At 38.0% G+C, this 25,199-nt stretch overlaps 1 long non-coding RNA gene across 1 annotated transcript; it reads left to right on the forward strand.

Annotated features, from left to right (window-relative positions):
* Nucleotides 1-11,064: 11,064 nt before the first annotated feature.
* LOC140013339 (uncharacterized) lies at nt 11,065-17,383 on the forward strand. The gene is made up of 2 exons (XR_011820428.1): nt 11,065-11,955; nt 13,374-17,383. It is a non-coding gene; the product is annotated as an uncharacterized lncRNA (long non-coding RNA).
* The last annotated feature ends 7,816 nt before the right edge of the window (nt 17,384-25,199 follow it).

Consider the following 25,199-nt stretch of genomic DNA (forward strand, 5'->3'; position numbering starts at 1 on the left):
ATTATGATCTTTATGACTCATGAAAACTTACTTCGCTTTTAATTGTTTTTATGACCTACACGTATGTTTAAATCCTGTTCCACGCCCTTAGAATTATAATAAGACGCGAATAGTATTGGATGTGATCGAGATTTTGCTTGAAGAATATAGACCACCTGAGGTCTTGATAGTGACTAGAGATCGGGATCGAAGTGAGGACTTAGTGTTGAAATGGAATGCAATGTAGGAAATGCCAATTTGAGATATTAAAATCGGTGGATTGAGTTAGTAAAAGGAAATAATTAATGGATTCAATGTGCCTAACGATTAAGGACTAGATATCGTATTTGGAATGAAGGCTAGAAGCTATGTATTGATAGATTATGGAGTCTGGAACGATGTGACCATTAAGAGCAACCACCATTTTTCTTACATGGATAAGAATTCAATAATTTGTGAGGAGCCGTGATCCTATTTAAGTTGGATTTAAAGAAGAGATATTACCCATTTGGGAACCCTAGGAACTAATGTGGTTAATACCGCTTTCAAATTAAGACATGGACACTCTAAAATTTTCGGTACACCCTTCGAGTTGACAGACGCACTAGAAGTATTTATGGACCCAAGGTATCGGAGTTAAATCGTATTTGGACAAATCGGTGGAGGCATTTATTGATGATATATCGATATACTCTAGTGTTGAGAAGGTCATGAAAGACACTTGATGGTAATTTTACGAACCTCGAGAGAACGCCAACTTTTGTTAAGTTCAATAACTGTGAGTTCGATTGGAAGAAATAATCTTTCTACGTTATATAGTATCTAAGGAAGGAATTATTATTGACTCAGCTAAAATGAAAGATTGTATAAGAGGAAACGACCAGAAAAGCATATTGAAATTTGGAATTCTCGGAGTTAGTCGAATACTACCTTTGGTTAATCAAGGATTTTTGTAAGAGTGCAAGACTTGGCAAACCATTTGAGGTTCTAAATGTAAGGAAAAATCTTGAGATGAAGAATGTTAATTGGTGTACATGTGTAGGGGGTAATTTTGTGCTTTTTACAGATGACTCAAAGGATGGTTTAGAATGTATATTAATAAAACATGAAAAGGTGATTATATATGCCTCTCGGAAGTTAAAACGCCAAAAAAAAAAAAAAAAAAAAACGTAAGCTGGTGATCGATCTGATAGGCTTAACCATGAAGAGAATGATATTTTCTCAGGTGTGAATTTCGAGGACGAAATTCTGTTAAGGAGGGGAGGATGTGAAGACACGAAGAAAAATTTCGTATTTTATCGAATATTAATGGTTTCATTAAGTATTTATCCACCTGTTTTCCCCAAATAATTTATTACGACCATTTTAAATCCATTCGTATGGAATAATGTCTTCATTGTGTTTTTAAAATGTCCTGTTAACAACTTCAATTTTCGGAAGGATTGTTTAAGTGCGAGATAGTGAACACGAGTGTTTCGAGGTGATATTATATTCGAGAGTATGATTATCCTGGGGAAATTAAGAACGGACAATAGCAGATTAAGAAAAGTTAATCGAGAATTAAAGGTGAATAAGTTCTAAGTGAGCATATACTACTCACGCATGGATAGTTTTCCAAAAGACGCATGGATACAAATTTATTGGAGATTTGAGGAGTTAATACTCGACTCATGTGAGGACTCGTAAAAACTATTCTTTTATTTAAACCTAATTTATGGCTTAATAAATTATTTAATTGGATTTTTGCCACGAGGAATATTTTCTAGTCTTATTAGACCTAAATACATGGTAATATAACTTCGTTATATTTTTAAAATGATTCGTTTCAAAAATTAATTTCCTAGAGCGCGTTTAGTAAAAATAGTGAATAGTGCTTGGAGATTTTAACCGCGTAGAAACACAATAAGTTTGGAATATTGGAAACTTGTACTGTGGTTCTAAAATAGGTAATATTATAAATAAATACTCAAGTGATAGTTAGTAGTGCAATCGTTATAAGAAATTCTCGGAAGTTTCGCGTTATAGCGTTAAAATTGACGGTACGCGTTTTCACACGCGCGACTTTATTTGAGGGACTTTAGACCCTTATTTCGGGATAATTAAGTGTGAATAATATTTATATGAATATAAATGCATTGGAGGTTTGTGCACTAGTGAACCAAACGCGCGAGAAAATCGAGCCTAAAACGTGCCAAACGAGCCCTAATGAGAGTTGACTTTGGAGTGAATTTACACCACTCATTTAATCTTCTCTTGGAAGCTAACTTGGATCAAAATTCACTCTCTCTTCTCTCACCAAGAGTGCCGACCAGTCTTCCCTCTCTCACTCACTTGTAAAATGTGAAAGTGGGCTCTTTGTATTCCCACACTTGGGTTGTTGTTGCTGATTAGAGGATTAATGTTGGATTTAATGGTAGTTTAATGGTTATAATGATGGATTCATGGAGTATTATTGTTGGAAACTCAAAGTAGAGGTCATGACAAGAAATTTCCGAAACTGCCCCTGTTTTATTCGGCCACTATAAGGCCAATTTTTGGTGATTTATTGGCATGAACCTGATGTTTATATGTTATATTAGATGTGTGAAAAATTTCATTGAAAAATAATAAGGTTTGGTGGGGCAAATGAATTTTTTTGGGGAAACTAGCAAATCTGGAAACTGTTCACGTATGGCTCAGACCAGCGGTGGTGTTTTGGCTATAACTCTGTCCTCGGATGTCGAAATCATGTGTCGTCAGTGGCGTTTGAAACTAGACATCCCAGGCTTTAATTTGAGATAAAATGAACCTTCTGATTCTTTGTGAGTGAGCCGAACCAAACGTTTTAAGATCACTGTCCTGTCTCTCGGATCTGCTGGAATGGTCTGTAGAGGCAGAAACTTGAGGCTCAATTTCGAGCTGGTTGCTTGCCAAATTTTGGAATGATTTCTTCTGTGAACTTTTATTCCTATGAATGTATTTTCCAACGCCATAAACCACACTCCATTCCGAGTTAAATTGAATCCGTTGTGACCAAAATAAGAAGACTGCCCTGTTTTGGAAAAACGTAACATTTGGACTGGTTTTGGACAAAAACCGTGAGTGATCTTATTAATTGAAATTTCGATGCTAAACCATTACCGAAGGTATCATGGTTGTATCTTAGACCTTTATTTCATAAATGAACCATGGTTGGATAGCTTTCTTGGTTAAACGATTTGAATTTGGGAAATGAAAGTCAAAAGGCAGATTGCCTTAGAAATTTTCCGAAACTTTGGATGATTAGTTAACTACCTTCCCGAGGGTATTTTTCCCTGAATTTTGACAGAGAGATACCTTCCATATATTATTGAAATACTACCAATTTTGGTGTCAATCCAAGTTCGTTTCGATACCTAATTAAATTTCTAGAGTTGGAGGTTCAAATCTGGAAAATTCTTCTCCAGTCCTGAATTTTCCCCAACTTTGAGCTACCGTATCTCGGTACTCAAAACTCCGATTCTTGATCCGCTTGCTTTGCTATACACCTCACTTGCAACTCTAATTGGGTTACAAATTTCAGAGGCCGGTTTGCAACGTGTAAATCGTGCCGAATTTTCAAAGTTGGCCGAAATCCAACTTAATGCTGCCTTGAAACCAAGTCTGCACCTTCAAGCCCATTTTTGAGCACTTTCCACTTCGATTCATGGAAAAGCGTCTTCTAGGAACTTATAGTACTTTCTAAGAGGTTTCCAACGGTATAAAGTTTTCCAATTTTCGACTTGTACCGAGTGAGTTACGATTTTTCAAAGATTCATGATAAAGCTGAAAATTTTCCAATTTCAAAGAAATAGAGTTTTTCAAGAACTCTTTACACTTTTGATATTATCTAAACGTTTTGCCCACGATTTTCATGATAAAAACTCAACTAATATTATACTTCATAAAACGCAAGTTGAACCTCGATTTACGAGTAATTAAGGTTCATTTTTGTGAAATATTCCTTAGATCGTACTAATGTACAATCTTACTTGATAATTGAGATACTTGAGTAATTATCCACCATTAACTGCCAGGCACACAAGGAGACCTTCAAGAGGATCTCACCATGGACACTTGAACTCCAGCGAATAATCTTTATTAAATTGCTCGGTGAGTGTCAAGTGTGTGAATCTTTGATACTTGCTTAATTGTGGTAATTATTAGAGATTTTAAAAATAAGGGCGGGTGTGTACTTTATCGCATCCGTTCTGATTTCAAATGAATGAATGAAATGTATTGAATGAATGAATGAATGAAATGTATTGAATGAATGAATGAAATGCAATGCTATGTAATGGTTACATATGTCGTTGGAGTGAACCTCCTCGACTTCCAAATGAATGGGGGACGCCCAAACTCATAGGCCGACCTTGAACTCGAGCCGGCAATGGGCTTGGTCGGGAACTTGGGCGAGCCATGAGATTATAAGCTCGACCTAATAAGAGGTCCTGCTTGGCATACTCGTAGAGTATCGCCTTATAACAGACTTGTGGGCCCTTGGGGTGTACGGTGGACGGAGGGAAGTAAGTGGTGATCTACGGAAATGGAAATACCGACCCGGTTGACAGGAGGGTCAATGCGGGAAGGTATACGAATGACATCGGCAGAGCGAGTGGAACTTAGCTCCTGAGAGCTACTATATCCTTGAATTGTTTCTGATTATTTTTCCTGCTCAAATGGTACTTTATTGAAATATCACGGTTTTATTTAATAAAGTTGAGATTGCTATTTGAACAATGTGCTTGCATGTGTGTCCTTGGCCTCACGAGCGTTTTGCTCACCCTGTAGATTTGTTTTCCTTAACAGGACTGGAAATGGAATTAACGCGGAGAAATCTCCTTTTGGATATATATTGTGTTTTAGGGTTTCAGGTGTATTTTGGCTTGACCCCTTTATGATTGTACTTTGGAAGTTTAACGTATCATTCGGATATCTGTGATGTATATTTTGAAATTTAAGTTGTATTATGAACGCACGACATGCGGGTGGCAAGCTGATAGGTACCTTGTGATGTAACCATGAGAACTGTCACAGTTGGCATCAGAGCCATATGCTGACAGGTTGGGTAATGGATGGATATTGTTAAGCATGAACGTTTCCGCACTATATGTATTCGTACTAATTTGATTTTGGTATCTAGTATCGCTTTAAGGTTGAACGTTTATTGCTTGAGTCCTAGCGAGAGCTAGGCAGGCGTTCCGCGGATACCCTTTGGTGCGCCTTAGGGAGAAGTGGGGGCGTCACAAATCCAACTTAAAAGAACCAAACGGCCTAGAAAAATGGGCAGCACTTCCCCTAAATTTCTTACTTTTCCAGCCATTAAGGCTTCATTATTTCCTCGAATCAGTCCCAACATCTCACACAAAATTCACCTCATTTCCAAAAGCCATTCACTAGGCTCAAAGTAAAAGTTAACTAGGAAATGACCGGAATAAAAGCAAGCCCTAAAACATGTAAACAAGTACAATGAGACTCGATAACGAGTCATAAACCAATTCCAAACATGACCCCAATAGGGTTCCATATGCATATATAAGCATGATAGCAAACCAGAAAATCAGGAAATGTAACTATATTAGCCCTAACAACAAAATAGTTTTGGCCTCCTTATGCGGTAATGGCACAAAATGCGCTACGCTCATCGGATGAATGTGTAAGACCCACCATCTCGAAGCTAAAAGACAGGGCTACAACAATGTAGAAGGCCACTCAGTCCAAAGCCTAGCACAACTAGGTCAAAAATGCAGAATACCAAACCAGAACCGTAATTGCAGGTTTACAAATCACACTATGCTGTAATTAGTCCAACTTAGTCTATACAGGTCCAAATGCTTTGATTCCAAAGGCATACGGTATCCAAGACATCCAGATACATTTCATCAGAAGACACCAACATCCAAATCCAAAGCAATTCCAGTCAAAACAGACGATTACAAGCGCAGTTCGCACATTCTGATCAACCCAGAACAGCAACAGTAAAATCGACATATCTCACTCTACACTACTCCAAATGACCTGAAATTTTACAGACACCTCAAACACATCAATACCTACAACTTTCATGTTTTAAACAAAGGCCAATTCGGCCTATAACCATATGATACAAAACCGGACAGAAAAGGGGGTTATGAAACCCTAACTTCCTCAAATTCCTTCCAAACCCAAAATTGGTTGCAATTACCAATCATTTACACCTACTAGAGTCATTACCCCTCATTACCAACCATCATAAATAACCACAACATCATGATCACATTAAACCAGAAAATTCGTCAATAAAATAAAAGTTTCACCAATTCATCTCAAACCAAGAAATAACCCACAAATTTCAGCACTTTAGCCACCACTAGGCACAAATTAAACATCATTAGGTGTAGGAGGAAGTTCAAGCACCACTTACCTAGTAAACAAGAGAAAAGGAGTTGTAGAACACCTTAGCTTCCTTGAACACTTCCACAAAAACACTTACTAGCACCAAAGGAAGGGATTTTATGGAGTAGAAACTAATTTAAGCAATTGTTTTGGAGGATTTGAGCTAGTTGGAAGCTTGAAAATTGGAGAAGTTTTTCCTTCTTTTCCTAGAGAGAAAGTCGGCCAAGAGGTTGAAGACAAGAATGAATTTTGTGTGATTTTTGAGATATTTAAGCAATTGGTCAAAAGTCAAAAAAATGAATAATAAGTCATAAGTCACTTCCAATACAATGGTGACACTTGTCACCTCCATTAATGCAATCCTATCTTTTCTTTTTCCTCTCACATCAATCACTTCACATGCTCTACTTATCTCTTAACACCCGATAAATTTCCACCAGTATCCGGAATTTAACCTAAATGGCCGAATTTTTCAGAACTTTTCGCACTAGTGGGTCCCACGTCCAATATATATCCGTAATTTTTCAAAAACTACCCAATGCTAGAAAAATCATCTAAAAACTATAGTTACTCATAAAATCCACCAAGAAAATTTTCCTACGCCAGAAAATGCGGCAAACATGCAATTAAAGGGGGAAAACCCTAGGAAAACATTAAGGGAAAAAAATACGGGTTCTCACACAAATCATGCATTTTCATGATCAAAAAATGGAAAACTACACAAAGACAGAATTCTGGGCGCGAAACAGGTTTCATGAACAGTCAAGGGTATTTCAGTCATTTCACATGTTACAGTGGTCGGATCAAGCTGAAATTTTGTATGGAGCTAGTTTATACTATTGGCTACAATTTTCATGTTTTGGCCAAAATCTAATTCAGTAGGGATCATGGTGAAAAGTCACGGTCAGATTGGGTGAAAAGACAACCCTGTTCGCTGAACTCCTACCTAGACCAGTCTGGGTATTTCCATCTTATCTCAGGATACCGAGCTCAGATTGGGCTGAACATTTACAGGCAACTAGAAAACATCATTCCCTACAACTTTCATGTTTTGTGCTAAGGCCAATTCGGCCTCTAACTAGGTGTAACAGTACCGGGCAGAATTGAGGAAACTTAAAACCCTAATCTGAAGTTCATGCAATCAAGTACTAATCTTTCACAAAACAACATCTAAAACACTACTAAAAACCAATTAATTGAAGTAAAGAGGAAGTTTGTAAGCAAGGTACCTTGACACCTCAAGAAAGATGATAACTTAGGGTTTTTCTTTCACAAATCCCTCCACTAGAAGCTTTAATCCTCCTTAATAAGTAACTTTGATGGAGTAATCTTCACTTTTAATGGTTGGAAATCAAGATTGAAGCAAGGGATTGAAGTACAAGATGAAGGATTTCCTCTCTTTTCTCTCCTCAAAATTTCGGCCAACAAGGTGAAAAATGAAGAAACATTTGGTCAAAATGGATGTTTAGTAAAGTTAAGAAAAGTTAGTCAAAGTCCCCATCCAATGGTTTCAAGACACTTGTCCCTCTCATTAATGTCATGCCTAACTTTTTTTTTTGTCTTTCTCACACCTATCCACTTAGTACCTCTAAATATCTCATAACACCCGGTAAATTAAACCCAGTATCCAAAACTTAGCCTAACTGGCCGAATTTTTCCGAATTTTCCGCACTAGCGGGTCCCACGTCCGATATACGCTCTTAATTTCTCAAAAACTAACCGATACTAGAAAAATCATTTAAAAACTATATTTACTCATAAAATTGATCTAGAAAAATTTTCTAATAAAGAAAATGCAGAAAACGTGCAATTAAAAAAAGTACGGGCCCTCACATAGAACAACCTCAAAAACATGCTTAAAGATACCCAAAAACGAGAAGTACAGCCTGATTGAAAGACCAACAATATCCTAGTAGATATCCTGAGCCTATGTCCAGAGCTCAATTGCTAGAAATAATAACAAATCCATCAATTCTAGGAGAAATTAACTAATTTTTGCATGGCATTAATTCACGCTATTTTGGTTTAAATGCATCTAAATAGCATGTCAACTCTAACCAAAAAATGAGTCCTATCTTTGGTTCCAATTACCATGTTCCACTTCTCTAATCACAAAAATAATACTTTTAGCCATTATAGGCTATATTTTGAACAAAAAAAATTAAAACATGATGAACTTTATTTAAGAATGATACCAAGTGGAGCACCCAATTCATGCGACTAGATAATCACCCTGCTCTTCCAAAACAAGCTCCAAAGTACAACTTAAAAAACTTGCAATTTAGCCACACAAATTACAGAATAAATTTTGACCCAAAAAATTAAACTTGATGAAATTTTATTACAAATTGATACCAAGTGGAGCACTTAACTCATGAGAAATAGATAATCATCTTGCTCCTTCCAAAATAGTTCTAAAGTACAACTTGAAAAACCTGCAATTTAGCCACATAAAACGTGTTAATGTATTTAAACAAAAGTTTACAAAAGAAGAAAAAGAAATGTTGAGATAGTCATGAAGGCCTATGAACATCAGAGGCCTCAGTAGTTATTGTTAGCAAGTACTTTGCTATCCTAGAAATTTTGCAAATGATTAATAAAATAACATGATTTCAGATGTCCTATCTTACCTAATGATAAAGAATCAACAAATTATAACTAATAGAGGAAACCGGAGCGTCTTTGTCTAAATGGAATCTGATTGATGAAGTCATAATTTTGCTCCAAACCTGTAATGGTTAACACTGAAATGACATAAGCTACCCAACCATAGAGACTAAGCATAATTTTGCTCCAAACTTGTAATGGTTAACACCAAAATAACATAAGCTACCTAATCATAGAGACTAATCATAACTCAAAACAATAGCATTATATCGGTTGCAATGATATATTGGGCAAAGGAGAGTGATTCTTAGTTTGGTATGATAAGTGAAAGTTGGATACTTCAGCATGAATTGGGTCTTACATATTTTAATTTCATCTCTTCTTCTTTTCAGTTTCCCCAAGCCAATCTTGAAGATCCACTAACATAACAAACTTTTAAGCTTTTGACTCAAACAAATAATTTGTTGATTGCATCACCAATTAAATCATTTTTTTAGCTGCAAAGCATAACCATTGCACTTGTCTCCATAAGTAAGATTTTAAAGTCACTGAAAAATTTGGCTACAAATATTTAAATAGCTTCTAACTGCTAAAAAAAAGTGAAAGAACTTTCCTAACAGGGTAGAAAATGCTAAAGACTTGCAATGGGAGGTCTATCAGATTGCATCCTGCCAGCGTAACCAAGTCAGTTTGAGCTCAATAAGTATCCTTCTCCCCCTCAAAATTCAGAGATTGACCAAAATATTTCTGGGCTTCCAGTCATAAAAAGCTAAAAAAATTGCTTCCTCATTTGTCTGTAAAACATTGATTAATATCTTGAATGACAATATCCAGGTCACAACCTATAGATTTCATCAGGTAAAAGCACTCAACCGCTAGCCCAATGAGGTTGAAATTTGCTAAAATCTCTAGCAATGCATTAAAATCATTAATATCAGGCTCTAAACAAGGTTCCTTTTTCAATTTAATGAAAAGAAGTTCAACCTCTTCAAGGAATCCATTGCTTCCCAAAAGTAGACCAATTCAGCATACAGTGATATTTGAGGCCTACAAAAATACTCCTGAATTTCTTCGAAAACCTTAAGAGCCAAATAACATTGGTTTTGGCAAATGAGTTCGGGAAGAATGGCTAACATATACAAAGCTGGTCTGAAGCACAGGCTCCAGCGGAGAAATTTTTGGCAAAAAAATTAGGGCAAATAAAAATTGGGGGAAAATTAGGGAGAGAAAATGTACATAAGAGAACCTACCCTTTGTTGTAGAGAGTTGGTAGCGAACTTTTACCCTTCAACATCGCAGAAGGATAACCAATCGTTAGACAATTGGTGGAGAACTGTGTTTTGTTTTCTATTCTATGGGAGGCGGCAGATGAGGTGGAGGGTGGACTCCTTGAGGATGTTGTAGTTGGCTAGGGTGCGGCCATCCTCCAGCTGCTTGTCGGTGAAGATGAACTGCTGCTGGTCTGGGGGAATGCCCTCATTGTCCTAGATTTTGGCCTTGACATTGCCGATGGTGTCGAAAGACTCCACCTCAAGGGTGATGGTCTTCCCTGTCAGGGTTTTCACTAAGATTTGCATCTTTGATGACGGTGGCTGCCGCCTCCACTGCTGCTAAGGTTTTAAAAAGTGAATAAAGGGGGTTAAGAATAAAGGAGTTGACCGAGGGATTGAGAGTGTAAAGAGTACTGAAGACGTTTTTGTTTGTGTTGGGGGAGGGGGATTAACAGCTGTAGACACCAAATTTTTTATTTTTTAACTTTATTTGTTTAATTAATTTAATCTTAGCTTTATTTGTTTCAATTTTAGAGTTTTCATTTATTATTATTATTTATTATTATTTTATTATTTTATTTTTATTATTGTTATTTATTTTGTTTTTGTTCTAGCTATTTTTGGCTTCACATTAAATTTCAGGAAAAAAACAAAAGAAAAAGAGAAAAGGAAAAAGAAAAAAAGGTGAAAATGACAAGTGGGACTACATGCACTTGGACAAGTGTCTTTTCTATGTTTTAGACAACTAAGCACCTAAGGGGTGAGGTGTTAGGGACATTTGGGAAGTTAAGAAATTTTTGGGGGTCAAAGTAGAATTTTGTGAGGGCTAAAAAAAAAAAAAAAAAAACAGAAAAGGGTTTCGTCTGAGGAGAAGCTTGGCCGGACAACAAAAAAGGAAAAAAGAAAACTGGAAAACGGGGGAAGCTTGGCGGCTGAGAGTCAGAACTGAGAGCAAGAAAATAGAAAAGCTTCGGGCGAAGAAGAAAAAGGCAGAGGGAGAAAGGGGGCTGAGGGGGTTTTGCAGATGAAGAGCAAAAATAGGAGGAGGGCTAGGAAGAAGCTAAAGAAGAAACAGAGAAAAAGTCTTCGGCTAAGGAACAGAGGTGACGGGAAAAAAATCAGAAAACAAAGAAAAAACAAGGGAGCTTCATTTGGCTGGGGAGAGAGAGAAAGTCTTGGGCTGGAGGGTTTTGAGAGAATAAGGGGCGGCGGACAGAGCTAGGAAACAGAGAGCTTGGCCAAGGGAGGAGGAAGAAAATTGCTTCGGCAAGGTTGAAAAAGGGGCAGCAAAGAAACAAGGGAAGGAAGGCCTGGTCTCCAAATCAGTAGCCGTCCAGCGCACCTCAGCCACCCTTTTTCGGCCTCACCGTATCATCTCCTCCTTGCGCCCGATTCACTGTCCCTCTCCCTAATTCCCATAACGAAACCTCAGAGGCAGCGTGGATTCCGTATAACATCTTAACCCGGAACAGAACATCCGGGTCGGGCTACTCTCCTCCATGGACCGCGACACCAAGGTGGAGGGGCACGGCAGAAAAATCTGCACGCCTGCCGCTCGTGCTGCCAGGATCTTCCAATCGACACGGGAGCTGGGCCACAAGTTCGACGGCTGGAGCGAGCGGAGCCAGCAATCGTTGAAGCCATTGGTACCGGCACTGTCCCCGCCATCGAACTGCCGCACTCGCAAGGAGTCTACCATCATTGAAGCTCACGTGGGATTAGCACTGTAAGTTTTCCGTTTCTTCCTTAATTATCTGAATTCAGTTTTCGGATTCTTGAAACTCTGGTTGCTTATTTTTCTGAATTCGTTCGTTCTTAGCCGCCCTAAGCTTTATTTGCAAATCTCGCGATTATGCACGTTTTACTGATGATTGGGCTGAAATTTCTTGATTGTTGAACAATTTTGGAGATTGATTAACTTCAATTCCAGCAAAAAATTGATGAAACTTTTAATGCTCCTAATCTGCTCGTTGAAATGGCCAACCGAAACTCCAGTTCCAAGAATGAATTGATTTCTGTTTTTGCATAACATCCGGCCAGTTTAATGCTTGTTAAAACATGATAGTTGATAGTTAGAGCAAAATGGCCGAATCTGAGGTTGCAGAAGCTTACCTTCAGTCACAATTGAAGAGGATAGATTCAGCGAACCATTGGTTTGCAAAAGAAAAAAAAATCTGGAACTTGTAAATTGACCCCGGAATGTTTTTTTTTCTTTAATTTCGACCCCAAAATCTTCATGATTCCTCCAATTAAGTCCCTATTTTGTTGTGTTTGAACCCTTTGATATTCCCTCCTTATTCTGGTATGGCCCAAAAATCTGGAAAATTGAACTAATTTTGCCCTCTTAAGCTTAATCCTCTGTTTGCATATTTTATGTGATTTCTGGATAGATTAATGCTGTGATTTAATGCATAATCAAAGCTTAGTAATTTTTGTTGATTTTATCATGTTGGGTACCTATGAAAAGGTAATTTGGGTTGAGAGGTTATTTTGTTTGGGCTTAAGGAAGTGATTTAGTTTATTATGTTGATGTTTTGACTTAGGCTTAGGAAGATGGAGCCCAACATATCTGATTGGGTTTGTAAGTATGGATTTAATTTGTTTTGTTTGGGTTTCTGGTTTGGGCTTGAGAGGTGAAGCCCATCTGTTCTAGTTGCACTTTGTCTGGGCTTAAAGATAGGCTGGCCTGCTTTCCTCTTAGAATTATCGGTTGGGCCAGGAAGGTTTTGGCCCAAACGAACAAATAAAATGGCCCATTCTTTTTTTGTTCTGGATTTCCATTGGGCTGGGAAGCTTTTGGCCCAAACAAATAAAGGAAATGGCCCAATGTTTTGGTCCATTAGGAAACCAGAAAACGTTTTTGCAAATCAGTCCCTGAATTTCTCCTTAACTGTTGTGGCCCTGGATTTTTTCAACCTCTTTCAATTCGGTCCTTAATTTAATTGTAAATAGGCCCCTAAACTTTATTTTTCTTTAATTTTAACCCCAAGACTTTATTAATTTTTGCAATCAAGTCCTTTCTTCTTTTGACTTCTTAAATGTGGGTTGTTGACATGATTTAATTGATTCAAATTCATGTTTATTTTTGCTTCTAATTAAGTTATTCTTTTATGGGGTATGTGTACACCTCTTGGCTTGTAATAGATAGGATTTGGAGGAGCATTCGATGAAGACCTATTGAAGACGTGTGCCTAACTAGCAAATGTAATAGGTTCATTAGCTTAATTGCTATGTGTTAATTGCTTTATTAGGCCTTTGCATCTAGTCGAGCATGCTAAGTGTTATGTGTTATGTGTTTACAAGTATTCGACATGTCTATTTGCTTTCCATAGGCCTGAATGAATGTGATGGATGAATGTACGTTTCCGCTAGTCCAACGCTAGTCGGAATTCATAGAATGGGCTAGTCCAACGCTAGACCTTTAGGGATTTTCCCTCGTTAGTACATGTTTGCATGTTCATTACATGTCATGCATTCTTTTTAGTTTTATCATCTTGTATGCCCCTCGAACCCCTTTTCCCTCCATTTTAGGATTTTTGCATTTCATGCTAGTTATAGGGTTCATTTGCTTGAGAGTCCCCTTAAATATGGGATATAGACGAGTGTGGCTTTTTCTAAGCCTTAGCACGCTTGTATTCCCTCTATAAAAGGGCAAATTGAGTCACGATTTAGGTCTCCCCGTACCCAATATGCATGAATTCCCTAGGCTCATGCATTTTTAAATCTACTCTACCATTTTATACCCTCATCACACTTTCATTTTTCCTCCCATTTTGCACACATGCACCTTTATGTTTCTTCACTTGCACACGAACACTTTTATTATCACTTGCACACATGCACTTCATATTATCATTTCACATACCGTACCTTGCCCACTCACGTGCACATTTTCATTTACACATTATTGTCTTTTATTATTTTTTCAAACTCATGCCTTCACATTGCATACATGCATTCCATTCCTTTGCATCCCACTTGCCTTATTCGTGACTTCTTCAAAGGATCGTTATTGGGCTTCACAATTAATGTGATTGGCACCACTTAACCTTTGAAGAGAAATTTCCCTCAATACCCCTAGGTTTAGGGTTTGCATTCATGTAGTGCATCCAAATGTAATAAATTCTTTGGTTAAAACAAGAAAATCTTTGATTAAATCATGCAACTAGCCTTGGCTAGGTCGAAGGGGTGCCTTGGATTTTTATCCTTGCCTTCCCCTTCGTCAAATGTGACTCCCGAACCTTTTTCTTTGGTTTACGTGGACTAAGAGTCGTTTAAAAGGGGTTTCTTACTACTTTTTCCTATTTTTCTTTAAAAATTCATTTTTAGGTGACTTGGTACACCTTAACTCATTACCAAGTGGCGACTCCGATTTTTATTTCAAAAAACCCTTTTCAAAACTATAATTTTGGGTCAAATCGTCGCATTCTCAAAACCCCATTGAGGCCCACTTTTCTTTTAAATCAAAATTCATTTTCCAACCACAAATTGAATCAAAAAATACATTTTTTTAAACCATTTATTTATTTTATCAAAAAAAAAAAATGGGGCGCGACAGTTGGCGACTCCACTGGGGACATTCGAGAGTCCGAGCAAATTTGATTTAATCAACTTTTTTCTTCTTTTAACCTTTTCATATATCACATTTGGGTGTTTTAGGGTTGCATTTTTTTCTTTTTTAGGATTTTGCATTTCACGCGTGTCCAACTACTCCCTCGCTCACGAATGTATGATTGGTTGATTGGATGTTTACTTACTTATCTCGCGGTCGCATTGCATTTGGGGGGGTGTGTGTCACCTTAGAGCCTCACGTTGGTTCTTGATCCCTCCCCTCCAAACGAGCACTAGCATACGAGCATACGCTTTAATTTTTTTTCACCCTTCATTTATTTTTCTTTTAGTGGCTTGTCACGCCACTCCACCCTATTAGGATTTTAGGCGACCACTTGGACATGTGATCGTATCACGACGTGTGCGTAGCATGATCCAAGGGGTCACTCGATCTTCCGCTTTAAACTGTAGGTTGATGACCTATTAGTTTTTAGTCGAAGGTTGAGGATTTTTTTTAGATTCGCCCAGACGGGTAGCCGTAACACGACGTGTGCGTAGCAACGTCTGGGGAATCGCTCGAGCCACCGACAAGGAACCTTGGGAGTGATGACCCTTGGTTTCCAAGTCTGAAGGTTTGGGGACCTGAGCTTGTCGAGTCTAGATGCATTAGTGAACCCCAACCTCACGCATCCATTTTAGAATTGCCTAGGGTAGAGTCAACCTTACCCTATTAGGGACACCATGCACGAGGGGAGGGATCCCACCCTCTTTCCTTATTTCTTTGTTGCTTTTGTATCATCTAATTGTCCAACATGTTATGTGATTATGTGTTGAACTAACGTTTCCTTGTTTCTTATCTTTTGCATTCACAAATGTTAGGAAATAAGAGGTCTGGCATGATCCTCTTTTAGGACCTACCCTTGTAAATAGGCTATCGCACGTTTGAAAATTGTGATGCATTTTGTTCATAAATTCATAATGTCATACCATTTTAGGCCTACCTTGGCATATAAAGGGTTCCTTAGGTCACGTTTCGTTTCGAATTGCATATTTTCTTGCTTTAATAAATGGCATCATGCATCAACCCTAGAAAGGGAATGCCATTTAGGGGATCTCGTGTCAGGAATAAACCACCTTATGTCTCGGATACTTAATCCAAAGAGACTTGCACGTTTACATTTTGTACCATCCAAAGGGGTAGTGCACAAGGTAAGGTAGGATCCGATCATTTTCATAGAGTGATCTTTGGAATATGAGCATCTAATAATCACTTTTTGGCCATTTTATCAAAAATTGGTAAAAATCCCTTGCGCAAAGGACATTAATTTGAAGAAATTCACAAATGATTCCTCTTGTTGAGACGATGAATAAATTGAGGCCAAATCGTGATTTTTGAAGGCTCATAGACTAATTTTCTGAAACCACCAATGGCCGGCCGATTCAATCGATCCATTTTGTCAATTCATAATCAATTTTGAATAAACCATCATTTGACCAATTTACCCTTTTTAGGGTCATCCAGTCGATTTTGAATAAATCGTCAATTCATTTGACCAATTTACCCTTTTTAGGGTCATTTGACCAATTTACCCTTTTTAGGGTCATCCGGTCGATTTTGAATAAATCGTCAATTCATTTGACCAATTTACCCTTTTTAGGGTCATCCGATCGATTTTGAATAAATCGTCAATTCATTTGACCAATTTACCCTTTTTAGGGTCATTTGACCAATTTACCCTTTTTAGGGTCATCCGGTCGATTTTTAATAAATTGTCAATTTCATTTGACCAATTAGGATTTCAATGTCAATTTCAAAATGGAAAACCTAGTTGATTTTGAGAAAACATCCATTGCATCCAGCCATTTGATCAGTTGGAGTTTTGACCCGTGCTTCACTGAGAAAAGTTGTCAAAACGAATTTCAATCTCTTCGATAGGAAGTTCGTCAAGGTCAAAACCCATGCGTTTTTGCAAATTCTTGTATCAATCAAAAATGATCAATCCATTCGGATGTTGACCTCATTTTGACAAGTGTCTCTCGTCAATCCAATTGGCCAAATTTTTCAAAATTATTTTTCACTCGATGAGTTTATCGGATCCATCAGGTATGGTATAGTGCCTACCTCAGAGGATTGCATTTTCATGCTAGGCCTACCCTTGGCACAAAAGGGTCCCCCCATAGGACATGCATACCGATTTTATATTCTTTCTTACTAATTCAGGGTATTTTTCTTTTGTTTTTCCCCCTCCCTTGCATTCATAAAAACACTTCAATAAAAGGGAAATATTTTTCTATATCTGATGGCACTTCCGATCCTGCAAGTGTCAAAACTGCAAGTGTTATTTGATTCTTGGGCAGATCCTACAATGAAAACATAAATGATTTATCTGGAAGCTCTACGTTAAAGCCTCTGAGAGATGTTATAATTGTTTTCCAAAGGAAAATTTTGTACATTTGATTTGTTAATACATTTTGTTCCAAAAAGAAAAGGAAACAAAAAGTGTATATGTGGAGCTCTTTACAAGTTTCTCTCTTCTCATTTGTATCATAATTGAACGAGAATTTTTGTTTCAAACTTTTTCAGCAATAAAATTTTTGGACAATCATTGTTTTGGGTATATTTATGTACCTTTCATTCTTTATTCTTATTCATTGGAGATTTCATGATGAATTTTGAGAAATAAGACCAAATTGAGATTTTTTCAACCTATAGTCAGAATTTCACAAGTGTATACTCTCTAAAATCCTCATGTACACTAGGTTGGTGATCCGAGCTATACAATAAGAGTGCTCAGAAAAAGGTGAATGGTCACTCCAAAGGCCTCATGAGATACATTTTCTCCTTCACTGTACAATTCACTGTACAATTCATAGTTTGCCCATTTCATTCAACCCCAAAATAAAATCAGTCACATTGATTGATAATTTGCAAATTGGGGCAATCTTCGCGTGAAAAGTGTCCACTGTGTCTAATTAGATTCAGTCCACATCTCAGTGAAAGCAAAAAGATGCATTATTCTTATTTGTTTTGAAAATTTGGAATGATACTTCAAGTGTTCGTTTCTCTACCTATACAGATTTTATCATTTGTTCTCCCATTTGAGCTTTTGAAAGAGTAATTTCGTTTCAAATAAGAGCCCTAATAATTGTGACAGCCCCACTTTCCCCTAAGGCGAACCAAAGGGGTTAGCGGACTGCCTGCCCATCTCTCGCCAGGACTAACGGTGCAGTATAGAGCGATCTTTCACGTTCCGGAACTTATAACGAGCGCAAATAAGGCAAAAGGGCAAAATAACCCAAAATAAAAGAAAATGAAATCCGGAGTCGGCCATGAATAGTAACCGACTCGTCCGAACCCAACCAAACATCGAATTACATATACCACATAACATTTAGCCTTTACAAACCAAAAATGACATTTAAAAGTGATACAAAAGTCACTACATATATGGTTTGCCAAAACAAAAGTGAAAACGGCCCTAATGATACATTTAGGGTCCCATTTTATATACAATACAAAAGAGTCATTCATCTAGTTCATTCGGCAACCATTTATCAAAATTCATTCCAAAAGAGTCATATTCCTGTAAGGAAAACAAAAGGAACGGGGTGAGCTAATTGCCCAGTGAGAATACAACTCAAGCAACCAAGTTCATGAATACATCAAGTTTAACAGTCCAATTTACCAAAATAAATAAAGCCACACATTAATAATGAGGATAAAAGGATACGGGTGGCTCTCAAGAGCCCTTTTTCCTCGTTTGAATTCTTGATCAGGTCTCATTGACTCTCCGTCAATGTCTGAAAGGTAACCAACCGTAGACTCCTCTTAACTTCCATTCCCTTCCTCCTAACATTCCTCAACCGGGCCCGAAATCCAAACGCATGCATTGTGGTATTACTCGAGTAAACCGGAATCAAGAGTCTCTCATACTACAAGATTCCCTATGATGTTGCCCCAAGGCACATTAATTGGCACGACCAAGCCCTCGCCGGCTCGATTCAATCAATAACCAATGGGGTTGAGCTCATGGATAATATTTGAAGTCAGGTATTTCATTTCATATAACATTTCATATAACTTTCCAATAACATGCGAAACAATAAGTAAAAGTGATAAAGTACACTCTCACTTGGATCAATCAACATTCAACATCTCAAGTACCAAGATCAAAGCCATGTAATAGCACATAAGTGAGTAGTACACTCACCAAGCTAGCACAATGTGGTTTCAAACACTTTAGTCAAAAGAACGTTGTGCACCACCGTCACGCCCTAAAAACATGCAACAAATACAATGAGACTCGATAACGAGTCATAAACCAAGGCCAAACATGACCCCAATAAGGTTCCATAAACATTTACAAACAATAGAGGAAACCAGAAATTTCGGAAATGTAACTAGCATTGGCCCGGAAAAATACAGTTTTGACGTCATTTTGCGGTAATGGTGTCAATTTCACTATGATTATCGGATGGGGGTGTAAGACCCACCGTTTCGAAGCTATGAAACAGGGCTACAACAATATAGAAGGCCACTCAATCCAAATCCTAGCACAACTAGGTCAAATATGCCAAAAATACCAAACCAGAACCACTAAAACAGGTTCACAAATCCCAATATGCTGTAATTGGTATAACTCGGTCTGTACAGGTCCAAATGCATTGATTCCAAAGGCATATGGAAGCTAAGACATCCAGCTACATTTCATCAGAAGACACTAACATCCAAATCCAAAGCAATTCCAGTCAAAATGGCCAATTACCAGTGCAGTTTTCGCATTCTGATCAACCCAGAACAGCAACAGTAAAATCGACATATCTCACTCTACACTACTCCAAATGCCCTGAAATTTTGCAGGCACTTCAAACTCATCAATACCTACAACTTTAATGTTTTGAGCAAAGTCCAATTCGGCCTCTATCTATGACCAAAAATTTCGGACAGAATGTTCAACCAAGAACCCTAATTTTCCAGAAATTCTTCCAAATCCAAAATTGATTGCAATTTTCTATCATATGCACCTACTAGAGCCATTACCCCTTATTTCCAATCATCATAAGTCATCACACCATCATGATCATATGAAAACAGCAATAATCCCAAAAAAATTGAAAACTCCATCAATTTCTCCAAGAACAAGAAATAAATCACAAATCTAAACACTTTAGCCACTACTAAGCATAACTTAAGCTTCATGAAGTATATGAGGAAGTTGAACCACTACTTACCTAGTAAACAAGAGAGGGAGAGTTGTAGGACACCTTAGCTTCTCCAAAAAATCTCACCAAATCACTTACTAGCACCAACTAGAGGGAATTTATGGAGTAGAAACTAGTTTAAGTAATTTTCTTGGAAGATTTGAGCTAGTTTGAAGCTTGAAACTTGGAGAAGTTTTCTTCCTTTTCCTTGCAAGAGGTTCGGCCATGAGAGAGAGAAGAAATGGTGATTTTTGTGAAATTTTAAGATATTTAATCACTTGGTAAAAAAAAAAGTCAAAAAGTGAATAGTATCCAACCAATCAAATGGTGACACTTGTCACTTCATAAATGAATCTCTATCTCTTTGTTTCCCCCTCATACCAATCCAAATAACATCCTCTACTTATCTCTTAACACCCGATAAAATAATTCCAGTATCCAAAACTTAATCTAGTTGGCCGAATTTTTTTGAACTTTTCGCACTAGTGGGTCCCACGTCCACTATTTACTCTTAATTTTCTAAAAACTCTCCAATACTAGAAAAATCATCTTAAAACTATAATTACGCATAAAATCTACCAGAAAATATTTCTAAACCCGAAAATGCAAAAATATATGCAATTAAGGGGTAATAAACCCTAGGAAAATAATTAGGGTTTTACGGGTTCTCACAATAATCACTACCCTTCGTTGGAAAATTTCCAAATATCAAAAAGGGAAATGGATTTTCAATGACCATTTCGTTACTTTGGTTGTCATTAGGTGTAAGAATGATACTTTGGCCATCGTTTCTACAATCTAAACATCATTTATCCCTTGCATCCTTATTTGAGCCAAAATGGGTGGTTCTTTTCAAAGCACTTATGATCGCACCCCACATTGGGGAAGGAGATTGGAGATTTTTCCAAAAAAAAAAAATGCTAAAGATTAAAAGAAAAGAGGGAATCACAAATTGGAAAAATTTGAATCTATCTGGGCTTCAATTTTGAAAAAAGAAAAAGGAAGGGTTTTGCCCGACGAACCCCTTATGGAGAGTCTTCCTCAGTCAATTAATTCAGATACATGCAAAAATTTCGCATTAACGAAAGTTTCCTTTCAGAGTTATTGTAAGGAACGGATTAAAAGTCAGGCCCTCTTCTTTTCCAATCAAGCATTCTATCCCTAGTTGTCCCTTTTGAGCTTTCAGAATAAAATATTTCGTTTGACAACCCCTGAGAATCGCAAACCCCACACTGGGGCAAGTTTGAGTTGGAAAAAGTTTCAAGAAGTGAAAAGCGATAATGTAACAAAATCAAAGGACAAAAGAAGAAAAGAGAACCTCAGTTCAAAAATAAATTGGGGCAAATTTTGTGAAAGTTCAAAAAAAAAAAATGGCAAAAGGCCAAAAGAATCGAAAGAAAATGAAAGAGAAAAAACCTCAATTGAGCACAAGCTCTGGCAAATTCTGATTTAACCCTAAAATAGGGTTGGCACAACAATGCGATCTCAGATTCTCCAAACCACCTTTGAAATCTGCCTTCAAGCCTTAAATTTTCTAGACACCCCACCAGACCCCATTACAAAAGCCGAAAGTCCTGACTTCTGTTCTTTGCAATGGCCCTGTCAAGAAAATTTCTGATGCCGAAAAATTTTAGCTGTATTTCTGAATTGCTTGGGTATGAGGTTGACGCTACTCACCATGTGAAAACCCACCAAATCGAGGGAAAGGAAAAAGAGGCAAAAAGTAAAGCGAGAAAAGTAAATGCAGAAAAGTTCGACGTTGAAGTCTTTGGGGAATGATGAGAAAATCCAAACAAAGTCTGAAATCTTTTGAGTTCAAAATAGGGACAATTTTGGAAAAAGGCGATCTATGGTGCAATATCCTTGAAAATCTTATTCTTTAACTATCATTTTCAAGCCACATTACAAGCTAATAAAGTCCATCGTTGACTTATTCCTTCATGACAATTCAAAGTGAGGATCATGCTCATAAGAAATTCATCAAATCATTTGTGATCATAAGGGTATAACCCGTTTCCACATGTTTAGCTATCACTTCTGTCCATACGTTACAAGCCTAGAAAGCTTGTATGTTGACTAAGTTTTCTTGAAAATAAGAATGGACAAACTATTTGCTTTCACTAAGATGTGATGTTGAATGCATTACAATTTTGGGCACAAGAACCAGACAAATTCTGATCTCCCATTTCCATAGCCATTTCAAAAATAAAGTCACTTGATTGGTCCTGAAAGATGAACCAACCAGAAATGGTGACCCATCACCCAAAGCATTGATGCTAAAGTGGGGAAGAAATCTTTCGTAATTTGGCATTATTTTGAGAAATTCATCATGAAATGTGCTATATGAGTTTAAGCAGGACATTCAAATTTCTTCACATGATATGTTAGGAAAAGCAATTGTTTACTTTGTTCAAATAAATGGAGGGTTATTCAAACAAATTTTTTTGCAATTAAATAGGCCTACACTGGGGCAAATTTTCATGTGAGAGATTTTGCAAAATAGCCCACACTGGGGCAAAATTTTTGTAATACATTTGAGGATGTCAAACCAATCACGCTGTTCTTTCCAAATAAGAAATTTGAATGCATGTCATACTTTGATGAACCCCTTGTACAGGTATTCATGGTTCAAAATGACGAAAAAGCATCTGGTGATGTGGGAAGCCGATGCCGAAGAAAGAGAAGAAAGAAGGGAAAAGGGCCCTACACTTGGGGCAAATTATTTTTGAAAAATTCTCTCAAAAAAAAAATCAGAAAAATTCAAAGTTCAAAAGTCAAAAATCAAGTTCAAATTCTTGTTTCTTGAAAAATCAAATTTGATTTCTTATGGGCGAAACTTCAATGCACGCCGCGCATCATTCTGTTCCCCCCTTCTCTTGACATCATAAACATCAAGTTGGTCTTGGATTTCGTGCCGCCAACATCTCAAACATCAAGTTGGGCCTGAGCTTTGTGCCGCCAACATTCCAAAGATCACGTTGGGCCTGGATTTTGTGCCGCCAACATTCCAAAAATCAAGTTGGGCCTAAGTTTCGGGTCGCTAACATTCCAAAAAACAAGTTGGGCCTGAGTTTCGTGCCGCCAACATTCCAAAGATCAAGTTGGGCCTGGATTTTGTGCCGCCAACTTCACAAAATCACGTTGGGCCTGGACTTCGTGCCGCCAACTTCACAAGATCGCCCAAGTGCCGTCAACTTCATAAGATCACGTTGGGCCTGGACTTCGTGCCGCCGACTTCCCATTGGGCAGGTTTGGGTTTTATCCCACTGACCGCTTTTACTTTCGTTGGGCACGGGTTTTATCCCTCCGACTTCGGCAGGCTCGGGTTTTATCCCACTAACCGCTTTTATTTTCGTTGGGCACGGGTTTTATCCCTCCGACCTCGGCAGGCTCGGGTTCTATCCCACTGACCGCTTTTATTTTCGTTGGGCATGGGTTTTATCCCTCCGACCTCGGCAGGCTCGGGTTCTATTCCACTGACCGCTTTTATTTCCGATAGGGCATGGATTTTATCCCTCCGACTTCGGCAGGCTCGGGTTTTATCCCACTGACCGCTTTTATTTTCGTTGGGCACGGGTTTTATCCCTCCGACCTCGGCAGTCTCGGGTTCTATCCCACTGACCGCTTTTATTTTCGTTGGGGCACGGGTTTTATCCCTCCGACCTCGGCAGGCTCGGGTTTTATCCCACTGACCGCTTTTATTTTCGTTAGGGCACGGGTTTTATCCCTCCGACCTCGGCAGGCTCGGGTTTTATCCCACTGACCGCTTTTATTTTCATTAGGGCATGGGTTTTATCCCTCCGACCTCGGCAGGCTCGGGTTTTGTCCCACTGTCCAATTGTCAAAAGCATTTTATCGCTATTGGAGCTGGGTTTGTCCCGCCAGTAAGCATTTTATTTTCATCGCTATTGGAGTTGGGTTTGTCCCGCCAGTGAGCATTTCATGATCATAGCCACTGGAGCTGAGGTTTGTCCCGCCAGTGAGCTTTTCATTTTCATAGCCACTGGAGCTGAGGTTTGTCCCGCCAATGAGCATTCATTTTCATAGCCACTGGAGCGTGTGGTTTGTCCAACCAGTGAGCTTTTCATTTTCATAGCCACTGGAGCTGAGGTTTGTCCCGCCAGTGAGCATTTCATGATCATAGCCATTGGAACGTGGGTCAGTCCCGCCAGTGAACATTTCATTTTCACAGCCACTGGAACGTGGATCAGTCCCATTAACACTTCATTTCTCTTCTTTCATTTGCATCACCAATAAACATGGGTCAACCCCACCAATACTCCATCTCACTTCAATTCATCCCATTTACATTTCTGTTTGGGTCTATCCCATTTACATTTCGTTTCGGGTCTATCGCGTGGGTCTATCCCGTTTTAAATTTCTGTTCGGGTCAGTCCCGTTTAAATTCCTGTTCGGGTCAGTCCCGTTTTAAATATTCTGTTCGGGTCAGTCCCGTTTAAATTCCTGTTCGGGTCAGTCCCGTTTAAATTCTGTTCGGGTCAGTCCCGTTTAAATTCCTTTCCGGGTCAGTCCCGTTTTAAATTCCTGTTCGGGCCAGTCCCGTTTTAAATTCATGTTCGGGCCAGTCTCGTTTTAAAATTCCTGTCTCGGGTCAGTCCCGATTTTAAATTTCCTGTCTCGGGTCAGTCCCGATTAAATTTTCTGTTTAATTTTCTTGTCTGGGTCAGTCCCATTTCACAGTTTGATAAAGGAGTCAGTCCCCGTTTCTAAAGCGTCCATTTGTTTGAGACGTTTTCACCGCCAAATAACACAGGTAAGTATTTGGTGTCTACTTCTTTGTCTCAAATTTTTTCAAAACTCAGACAAAGAGGGGCAAACTGTAGACACCAAATTTTTGATTTTTTAACTTTATTTGTTTAATTAATTTAATCTTAACTTTATTTGTTTCAATTTTAGAGTTTTCATTTATTATTATTATTTATTATTATTTTATTATTTTATTTTTATTATTGTTATTTATTTTGTTTTTGTTCTAGCTATTTTTGGCTTCACATTAAATTTCAGGAAAAAAACAAAAGAAAAAGAGAAAAGGAAAAAGAAAAAAAGGTGAAAATGACAAGTGGGACTACATGCACTTGGACAAGTGTCTTTTCTATGTTTTAGACAACTAAGCACCTAAGGGGTGAGGTGTTAGGGACATTTGGGAAGTTAAGAAATTTTTGGGGGTCAAAGTAGAATTTTGTGAGGGCTAAAAAA

Source organism: Coffea arabica, chromosome 1c, assembly GCF_036785885.1.
Source record: "Coffea arabica cultivar ET-39 chromosome 1c, Coffea Arabica ET-39 HiFi, whole genome shotgun sequence".
Lineage (NCBI taxonomy): Eukaryota > Viridiplantae > Streptophyta > Magnoliopsida > Gentianales > Rubiaceae > Coffea > Coffea arabica.